A 9,462-nucleotide genomic window follows, 5' to 3' on the forward strand; every position below is an offset into this window, starting at 1 on the left:
ATATATATATATATATATATATATATATATATATATATATAGTAATGATATTGATGAATCATAGGGTATGCACAATTTTAGAGTCCTTTGAGCATCATTACAAATTGTTCTCCAGAGTAATTAGATCAGATCACAACTCTATCAGCAATATAATAGTAGTTTCCCAATTTTCCCACTTCCCTCCAATTTTATCATTTTCTTTTTTTCTGTCATATAAGCCAATCTCTTAGGTATGGGGTTATACCTCAAAGGTGTTTTAATTTGCATTTCTCTAATCAAGAGTAATTTAGAGCATTTTTTCATATAACTATCGATGGCTTTGATTTCTTCATCTGAAAACTGCCTATTCATTTTTTTTTCTTTTTTTTTTAAACCCTTGTACTTCCGTGTATTGTCTTATAGATGGAAGATTGGTAAGGGTGGGCAATGGGGGTCAAGTGACTTGCCCAGGGTCACACAGCTGGGAAGTGGCTGAGGCCGGGTTTGAACCTAGGACCTCCTGTCTCTAGGCCTGACTCTCACTCCACTGAGCTATCCAGCTGCCCCTCGTGCCTATTCATTTTTGACCATTTATCAATTAGAGAATGACTTTTGTTTTTATAAATTTGATTTAGATCTCTACATTAGTCTTTTATCAGAAATATTTGTTGCAAAACAATTTTCAGTTTTCATATTTCTTTCTAATCTCATCATAGGTATTTTTAAAGAAAAATGGAGGGAAAGAGAAGCAGAGGATGATGATGCTATAGCAACCATAGAAAAATGAATACTTCCATGTCAAAAGGAAGAGAAGTACTGAGAGGTATACTCAGACCACCTGACACATAGGTTAAAAATTTATATTTTTGAAACAAACAACTATCATTTCACTAAAAAGTAATAAAAGGCTAACAATAGGTTTGCATCACTGGAATTGTCGAATATAACTGATTTACTTTTGGGTGGAACCTATGAAATATCTAGGATCTAAAAGTGGCATCAAAAACCCTCCATGGATAATATTCACAAGAATTCAATTAACAATATGTCAAGAAAAAAGGAATAGACCAAATATTTGAATCATGCAGATTTATTTATAGAAATGAAAGGGTCTGTGATAACTATTCAAGACCAGGTCACTACAATCAGAAATTACAGGAAGGCTATCCTTAAGGAATCTGAATTTATCAATCAATGCAGAATTTGCAAGGAAACACTAGAAATTGTATGACATATCACTATAAATTGGGCAGAATTGCATTCCATAAACTTGTCATCCTTCCTAAATTAATAGACAATAAATTCCTACACTATAAATACAGACCCTAAACTATTCTTGAAAATTCAACAAATAAACAATATAATTGGAGTGCCATCACAAATAAAACTGTTGTTTACACTCATCTCAAAAAAATATTAATCCATAAAAATTTAAGAACAATGATGAATGAATGGCACCATACTGAATATCTCCAAACTATATGAATTGAAAAACTTTCCAAATATAGACATCTAGTGAAGAAATCAAAAACATGCAGTACAGGATGAGCTACATAGTATATCTGTTGCTACAGAAGTTATTCCAAAAAATGGTTTTGGTGAGCCTACAGAAGATGAGTTTATAGTCTAATGCCCCTATTCAGTTATGAAAGGGAATTTCATCTGCCTATGTGACAGTCTCAGAACATTAAAAAAAATAAGAAAATAAAATAGCCATATAGCAGCTTTTTCAGGACCATTTCTACATGGATTCTTTAAAATAAATTAAGCTTCTTCTAAGGAACCATTTTAGTTTTAAAATGTCTGTCTTGAGCACCTAGCATAGTTTCTGTATATTAGATGTGCTTAATAAATGTTGGTTGACTGATAGCATATATATGTGTGTATATATTTCAGTTAACTAGCTATAGTTCACACATATGGGCCTTTTAAGGACCAGTGTACCCTGGTTTAAGTTAACCCAATTTATGAAAGTGCAGCTTTTGCAAATAAAGTGTGAGGGAGGACATTTTTTTCAAAACCTTCAGATTCTTAGTCCTTTGTTGTTAGGTATGCTTCACATAGGACTTGTGTGACCTTGGGCAAATAACAACCTTTCTGGACAAATCTCTTCATCTTTAAGATGAGAAAGTTGGTTTTGATAACCTCTAACATCCCTTTAAAGCCCCAAATCTATGATCCTAAAAGATCTGTCTCTTTAAAGGAAATTTGTGATAGCAACAGTCATGAAGAGAAATCTCATTAAGGAATAAATAATCTACCTGAAATTTATTCACATTTAAGACTGAATTTTGGTTTCTAACACTGGTTTAAAGCAGGACACACCTCTATATCCTCTAAATGTTCAAAAAAACAACAAATTAAATCAACAAACATTTATTAAATACCTCCTATAAGAAAGCATTGTGTAACAAAATTCAAGTAAGACCATGTCCCTGCCCACAAGGAGTTTACAGTCTACCTGGGTGATAACTCAAAATAAAAGTGTAGGGAAGAAAAAAACAAATGTCTATGTGAGATGGATGTGTGGGAGAGGGATAGTCATGTTCCAGGGGTGGATGCATGGTGAAAGTTTGCAATTACGGAGAAAGAGTTATTAGTTTCTTCAACTTATATAATGGCAGGTTTCTGTGGATGGATGGATGGAGGTATAGATCAATTACATTCACTAGGAAAATTACTATAAAATTTGGGTGAAGTTCTTAAATATAAAATTGTCTTGATAAATCAGGTGACTAAAAAAAGAGCCTAAAACCAAACTCAACACTCCATACTAAAGCTTTAGCATCTCTTCTCCTGCCTCTACATGTGCAGAGGCAGAAGTGCCTTTGATCACAGGCTCTGTCTGCTTTATAAGGATTCTGGGCTTGGCCCACTACTTCCAGAATAGACTTGTTATCTCACAAACCCCCACACTTTAAGCTCTGCCACCCATTTTATAGGATGCATAGGCCTAGCCAGGAAAGAATTTTTGATCTGTTATGTCTCTCCCTCTGGTAATCATTGTAAAAGTATGGTGGTCCTCATTTCTGAGCCTGAAAAATAACAAAAAGGAAGACAGAAATCAATCAATCAATAAAATCTCAATCTGTCAACAAGTATGTGTTAAACTTCTACTATAAAGGGCTTGTAGTCACTATGCTAAGAACTGGGAATACAAAAAAAAGAAAAGTAGACCAGTATCTGATCTCAAAGAGTATTATTACTCTTACAATGTAATGGGGAGACAACATACAAACAAATATGGAAAAAATAAAACATGCAGAAGACAAATTAGAAATTAGTGATAATCAATAGAGGGAAGGAGGCACTAATATTAGGGAGGACTAGGAAAGGCTTCATATAGAAAATGGGATTTTAGTTGGGATTTGAAGGATGCCAGGAGGCAATGATGAGGAGTGAGAGAATTCCAGGCATGGGGGACAGTGGGTGTATAGTTAGAGAATTTGTACCTTTAAACTATGTTCCCCAGAATTCCTTTCATCTCCCAGCACCCTTTCCCTGAATCCTCACATTTGCGTTTTTCACATGTTGTTTATAAGTTTGCTGTAAGCCGCCCCGTCTCTCACTCTTCTCTCATGACCGGGCTGGGATAGCAACTTTTACTCTTACTTTTTATGTTAGTTATTATTAATAAATCTTCTTAAATATAATACTTAAAATCTTGTATATTAACTTTAAAACCTACAAGGGCAGACAATGAATATTTATGGCATCTAATGATGGAGTCATTTTCAGGGAGCAGCAAAGTATCATTGTGTCAGAGTACTAGGCAACAGGGCTTAAGGTTCAAGAAGACTAGATAGATAGAAGATGACTAGGTTATGAATGGCTTTGAAAACCAAACAGATCATGTTATTATTGGTCCTGGAAGGGATAGGAAGCCACTCAGGTTTTTTGAATGGGGTGGAGGATTGTGTCAGTTGGACTAGCTCTTTAGGAAAACTAATTTGACAGTTGAGTAGAGGATTGACTGAAGTCATGAGAGACTTGAGGCAGGGAGACCAATTAACAGACTATTGCAATAGTCCAGACATGAAGCAATGATGGTGAAGAATTAAACTTAGATGGTGGCAGTGTCAGAGGAGAGAAGAGGGCATATGCAAGAGATTTTGTGAAAATGGAAAAAATTGAGTGGTATTTAAGGGTAAAAGGGATTGAGGAGTCAAAGGTAATACCTATGTTACAAGCCTAGGTAATGGCAATGATAGTGATGCCCATGGAAGTAATAAGGAAGACTGGAAATGGGAGAGTTAAGGGGAAGAAAATAGCAAATTCAGTTTTGGACATGTCGAGTTTAAGAGGTCCATGAGACATCCAGTTCAAGATGTTCAACAGTGTTAGAGATGTGAATCTGAAGGTTAGGGCTGTAGATCTGAAAATCATTAGCCTAGAAACAATAATTGACTCTATGGGAGCTTATGAGCTTACCATGGGAAAGAATACAGAGAAAGAAGAGAAAAGGGCACAGGACAGAGTCCTTGAGGATACCCACAATTAGTGCACACGACCAGGATGAAGATCCAGCAAAGAGGATTAAGAAAGTGTGGCCAGAAGGTAGGGGGAGAAACTGAAAAGAGAAGTGTCGTAAAAGCCTAGAGAGAAGAGAGTATCAAGGAGAAGTGGATGATGAACAGTGTGAAATACCACACAAGGTTCGAGAGGATTAGTGCTGAGAAGAGATCTTTAAATTTTATAATTAAAAGATCATTAGTAACTTTGGAGAGACTAATGTAAGTTGAACAACGAAGTCAAAAGCCAAAATGCTGAGAAAGTTAAGAAGAAAGTGAGAGGGAAGAAAGTGAAGGCATTGATTACAGAAATACAAAAACAAAAATGCCCTCAAAGAGGTTATATTCTATCAGGGAGCTCAAATGTACACATACAGGCATAGACAAGATAAATACAAGATGTTTGGACAAAAGAAGAGATATAAACAACTAGAAAGAGCAGGAAAGTTTTCACATAGGAGGTGGAGCTAAGCTGAACTTTGAAAGAAACTGAGGATTCTAAGAGATGGATGTGAGAAAGGAATATATTTTAATTTAAACAGGCAGATCATAAAATAGCATAGAGGCTGGATATGAAATAGCATGGGAGAAGAACAAAACAAATTCAATTTAGCTGGACACTAGGGTAGATGAAGGGGCAGTAATATGTAATAAGCCTCAGAAAGATCATTTGGAGTCAGGTTGTAAGATATTGCAAATATCACACAGGTGAATTGTTGATCCTAATTTCAACAATCCGGAGTTACTGGAGTTTTTTGGGGAGGAAAGGTTGACATGGTCAGACCTATGCTTTAGTTATTCTACATTGGCAGTTCCCTAGATGATAGACTAGAGAGAGAAGAGACTAGGCAGGGAGACCCACTAAGAGGCTACTAAAATGGTGTGAAAGATAATGAGGACTGTCTGAGTAAAGGGAAGGGGATAAATAAGAGAGATGTTGTGGAGACAGAAGCAACAAAATTTGACAAAAATTCAATATGTAGGATACGTGACAATGAGAAATTGAGGATGATGCCAAAGTTGAGGACATAGATCACTGGAAGGATGGATTGTAGTGACCTCAACAGAAATGGGAAAGTTCAGAAGAGAGGTGAGTTTGAGAGGAAAGATTAAGAGTTCTCTTTCAGAAATATTGAATTTGAGATATCAATGGGACATCCAGTTTGAAATGTCTAGTAGGCAGTTGGTAATTCAACTATGGAGCCAGAAGTCATTTTGTAGAAATGATCATCAAAACTTTGGGACCTGAAATTAAGGTATGGTTATCTTTTACTTCTCTCTAACACATACCCTCTATTCTTAGCAGGCTAATCTCTTACCCCTTACCACTTTCATGCATTTGTTCTTCCTCTTTCTTCTACAGGAATGTTCTTATCTTCCTTTTCAACAATTCTCATCTTTTATTCCTTGAAAAAACTTGTTCTAATATGATCGCTTCCACAAAGCTTTTCCCCCAACTATTCCATTCAACTATGATCCTTCCATTCTCTAAAATCCTCCTATATTGTAGAATCCCAGAATTTCAAAACTGAAAGGAACCAAGAGGCTATCCAGTCAAAACTGGACTTGATCAAGAATTCCCTTTAGCTGGCCAAAGATCGCTTTTACATCACCAGTAAATGGTTCTCCAGCCTTTGTCTAAGGCATTCAGTGAGGGGAAATACTACTCTTCAAGGCAGTTAATTCAACTTTTTAGTTAATCAGTGAGTATTGATTAAGTGCCTACTATGTGCCAGGAACTATGCAAGACTTGGTGTACAAGGTACTGGGGAAAGATGTGCAAAGAATGAAACATTCTCTTATTTGCAAGAAGCTCATAACACACTACTGTGATATGACCAGAATCAATCAACAAGCTTTTATTCAGCAGTTACTATGTGACAGGAACTATGCTAAGTGCTAGGAATACAAAGAAAGCTAGAAAATATATCTGCTGTCAATGAGCTCGCAGTCTGATGGAGGGGTAATATGCAAAACAATTATGTAATATATATATACATATATAGTGTGTGTATGTTTAATGTGTATACATATTCCATAATAATCACATACATATATTATTAATTGGAGATAATCAACAGAGGGAATCCAGGACAATTAAGGGGTATTGGGAAAGTCCTGCTTAGAAATTGACATTTTAGCTGAGACTCAAAGATCTCAGATAAGCCAGAGAGTCAGAAAACATATACACCCTTCTGCTATCATTAACTGGGTCTTCAATTTACCTCCCCAATTCAGGATAGTAAATTCCTGACTTTATTTAACCTTACTTACCTCCAACCAAAATGGGAATGGATACTGAAAGTTGTTACAATATTTTTATTGGGAAGAATGCATAGAAATGCAGCATTACCAATATTGTCTCATCTTTCTCTCCTATCTCTGCCTCCCTCAATAATTAGACAGGTTCATTCTACCAAGAAAAATTTCTCCCAGTACTCACAAATTCCTACAGACTGGAAAAGACTTTAGGTGTCATCTAATCCAATTCTCTCACAAAATAAAAGTCATGCCCATTGGATTATAATTTTTCCCTTTCTAATTTTTTTTTTACAGTTTGTAAAGATATTTTAACTTATCAATTACATGTAATAATTTTCCTCATTATTTTCTGATGTTATATGATTCAAATTGTCTCCCTCCCTCTCTTCCCTCTATAGTCCAGGAGATGGTAAGCACTCTGATTTGGGTTATAAATGTATTATTATGCAAAACCTATTTCCATATTGTTCATTTTTGTAAGAAAATAACCATATAAAACCAAAACTCCAAAACAAAAATCCAAATAAGCTAAAGGGGAAAATAGTCTGCTTTGATCTTCAATCTGACTCTAATAGCTCTTTCTCTGGAGGAGGATAGCATTCTTTGTTATAAGTCTTTCAAAATTGTCCTGGATCATTGTATTACTGAGAGTAGCTAATTTTTTCATAGTTGATCATTCCACAGTATTGCTGTTAACTGGTTCTGCTTATTTCACTTTGCATCAATTCATATAGGTCTTTCCAATTCTCTCCAAAATCATTCTGTTCATCATTCCTTAGAGTACAACAGTATTTCATCACCATCATATACCCTAGTTTGATCTGCTGAAGCCCAATTGATGGGCATTCCCTTCATTTTCAATTCTTTGCCTCCACAGAAAGGGTGGCTATAAAATATTTTTGCACACGTAGGTCCTTCCCCACACACACATAAACTTAAAAAAATTTTTTTTTTATTTTAAACCCTTTCCTTCCATCTTGGAATCAATACTATATATTGGTTCCAAGGCAGAAGAGCTACACACACTTTTTAAAATCTCTTTGAGATACAGACCTAGTAATGTTATTATTGGATCAAATGGTATGCACTGTTTTATACCTCTTTAGGCAAATTGCCCTCCTTCTAATCTTGTTTACATTGGTTTTCTTTTTACAAAAACTTTTAAAATTTGATATAGTAAAAATTATTCATTTTAAATCTTATAATGTTCTCTGTCTCTCATTTAGTCACAAATTCTTCCCTTCTCCATAGAGTTGACAGGTTAGGTTTACTATACTCCATGATTTACTTATGGTATCACCTTTTATGTTGAAATCATATACCCATTTTGACTTTTTTTTTGTTTTGGGTGTGAGATAATGATCAATCCCTAGTTTCTGCCATATTATTTTCCAGTTTTCCCAATAGCTTGTCAAATACTGAGTTCTTATCCCCAAAACTGAGATCTTTGGGTTTATCAAACACTAGATTACTAAGGTCTTTTACCTCTCATCTATTTCATTCATCCACCATTCTATTAGTTAGCCAGTACCAGATTGTTTTGATTACTGCTTTTGTTTTGTTTTCTTTTGTTTGCTGCTTTTGTTTTTGTTTTGATTACTACTTTATAGTACATTTTGGTGCTAGATCACTGCTAGGTCATTATCACTGCTGGATTATAGTTTACAAAGTCTAACTTCTTCCTTTTATGTGATTATCAGAACATATATGCCCTTCTCCAAATTCATTTTCAGAGATAACTGACAATGACACAATGACAATGACAATGACAATCATCATTGTCAATAGCAATGACAAATATTTATTGATCCCAGCCCAAAGAAGATTCTTCTGGGAAAAAACAAAGGCAGGGGGCAGGGGGCGAAGAATATGAGTTGAATAATATAGTCTTTTCACCATCATCCTTTATCATCATTTCATTCACACTGAGCAAGGACCCCTTTTGGCTCTTTTCTTATTCTTGAAATATAAAAATTTTGTTTAGAAATTTCTACAATATTCATCACCTACCTCACTTCATTCTGTACCTTTTCAACACTATTCTTCAGAACTGTACTATATATTTGTATTCGTGCTCTGTTACCTGTTCTTACTTCCATCTATACCTACCTTTTAAAAACAAGTTAGTCGGTGAGACCCCTGTGTGGCCACATCAGCCCCTTGAGACAGCACTCCCTTTGCACTCCCTTTTTCTCTTTAATGGAATTATTTTGCTTATGTCTTAAAAATATCATTCTTGAGATAATGTTATTCCTTTTGGAATTGTTTACTGTAGATAATAGGCCATTGGATACCTTTTCTGTATGTTCTGACAACTTTTCTCTACAAATTCAAGAGGTCAGTTATATTATGTTCATCTTTTCTGTCCTCTCTTCTGAACTAGTGAAATGGCTGCTTGCCAAAAAGGTTTTTATTATATTTGTTTCAGCAGTCAGTTTTACCTTGTTGATTAAAAGCAAGTTCAGAATAGCAGTTGCACTTGTTGCTTCCTTGAGTTAATCATTTTTAATTATGTGCTCAACACTGTGCTAAGCACTTGAGGTACAAATGAAGGCAAGAAACAGTCCCTGCTCACTGTCTGGGAGAAAATGAGCAAACAACTTCACCTTTAGAAGAGTAGTTACCATTAAGGAAAATCTCATGGCTATTGGCTGTTTTCCTTTTGAGAGAGAGAGAGAGAGAGAGAGAGAGAGAGAGAGAGAGAGAGAGA

Source organism: Gracilinanus agilis, chromosome 1 (assembly GCF_016433145.1).
Source record: "Gracilinanus agilis isolate LMUSP501 chromosome 1, AgileGrace, whole genome shotgun sequence".
Classification (NCBI taxonomy): Eukaryota; Metazoa; Chordata; class Mammalia; order Didelphimorphia; family Didelphidae; genus Gracilinanus; species Gracilinanus agilis.